This window comes from Haliotis asinina, chromosome 6, assembly GCF_037392515.1.
Source record: "Haliotis asinina isolate JCU_RB_2024 chromosome 6, JCU_Hal_asi_v2, whole genome shotgun sequence".
Taxonomy (NCBI): Eukaryota; Metazoa; Mollusca; class Gastropoda; order Lepetellida; family Haliotidae; genus Haliotis; species Haliotis asinina.
In genome coordinates this window covers 49,789,610-49,791,336 of record NC_090285.1, presented here as the reverse complement: position 1 = coordinate 49,791,336, position 1,727 = coordinate 49,789,610, and positions in this window count along the sequence as shown.

Sequence of the window (1,727 nt, the reverse complement as noted above, 5' to 3'; positions counted from 1 at the left end):
GTGCGGAGGGGATGCACACACCTGTGGAAAGGGAAGCACACACTTCTTTTTCACCTGTTTTCAATGGTCTTTTAGTAAACTTTCAGGATAAAATGAAGGTTGGATAGCGCCCCTACACACTCCCTCCTGGATTCGCCTATGTATGCAGACCCGTGAAGGTCCCGGGGTAGAATAGGCCTTCAGCAACCCATGCTTGCAATAAAAGGCGACTATGCTTGTCGTAAGAGGCAACTAACGGGATCGTGTGGTCAGGCTCGCTGAGTTGGTTGACACATGTCTTCGGTTCCCAATTGCGCAGATCGATGCTCATGCTGTTGATCACTGGGTTGTCTGGTCCAGACTCGATTATTTACAGACCGCCACCATATGACTGGAATATTGCTGAGTGTGGCGTAAAACTAAACTCACTCACTCACTCACTCACGCCTATGTATGCTTGTCGCAAGGGGCTACTAACGGGATCAGATGGTCAGGCTCGCTGACTCGGTTGACACATGTCATCGTATTCCATTTGCGTAGATGCTTTTGCTGTTGATCACTGGATTGTCTGGTCTAGACTCGATTATTTACAGACCGCAGCCATACAGCTGGAACATTGCAGGGTGCGGCGCAATACTCACTCGCCGTTGAGTCTGGTACACCCATAACTACACTAACCATTGCAAGGTTGTGGCATAGGATATACTCATCAGGATGTATAGGGAACTAGCAGCACCCAACGCAGTGAGAGGAGAAATGCGTGTGTTCCTACAACGATGATGTGACGACAAAGAGAAATGATCTTAAGTGTAATTAAAGTAATTGGCTGACGTGGTGTCTGTTTAGTTGACTGTTTTTAACACAACAATCAGCATATTCCGTGTTCATACTGCGGTCTGTTGCCAACGAGCAGAAACAAAATGGTGATTGATATTACGAGCAGCGTCACGGGGCAGTTGAGGCGATGGACTTGCTTTCCGCTTCAAGTGGGTTTCATGATTCGTGGTAGCCCTGCGCATTTTCATACTGCATGGATGGCTCTAGGTGAGCAGCTTCTATATACTGCACAAGATCATATGAATATTTTGATAAACTTTAAATATTTAAAACTCAAATCACAAAATTCGTAAGACAAAGTGGCATGTGTGCCAGCAGAAATGACCATGTGTTGTGAGTGAGTGAGTTTGGTCTTACGTCGCTTTTAGAGGGGGACACCAGAAATGGGTTTCACACATTGAACCCATGTGGGGAATCGAACACAGATCTTCGCTTCAACCACTAGGCTACCCCACAGCCCCGTGATGCGATGGAACCTTGGAATACCATGTCCGTTCAGGTGTCTTTTATGTCAGTGAATGGCGGCAGAAATGCGGATCCTGCCCCAGCATGGATTCCAGGGCCCAGATTTTCGAAGCTCTCTTATTATTTACCAGCTCTCTGGTCATTATTTACAGATCGCCGCCATATAGATGGAATTTGCCGAGTGCGACATAAAACTAAACTCACTGTGACATTAGTGAAAACAAATACCATTAAATTTTAGTTTATAGGCTTAATTGGCAAACAGGCTTCGTAACAACTAGCTAGAATGCCACGTGGAAACATCAGTTGAACCAGGGAGCCAATATATAGAGTTGTAAATTATCCCTGGTTGAACCGACGTTTGTAGCTGTGAAGACGTCTGTTTAGTCCTGCTTCGCAAATGCCTCAGTTGATTCACGTGACTGATCACATGATCTCTACACATC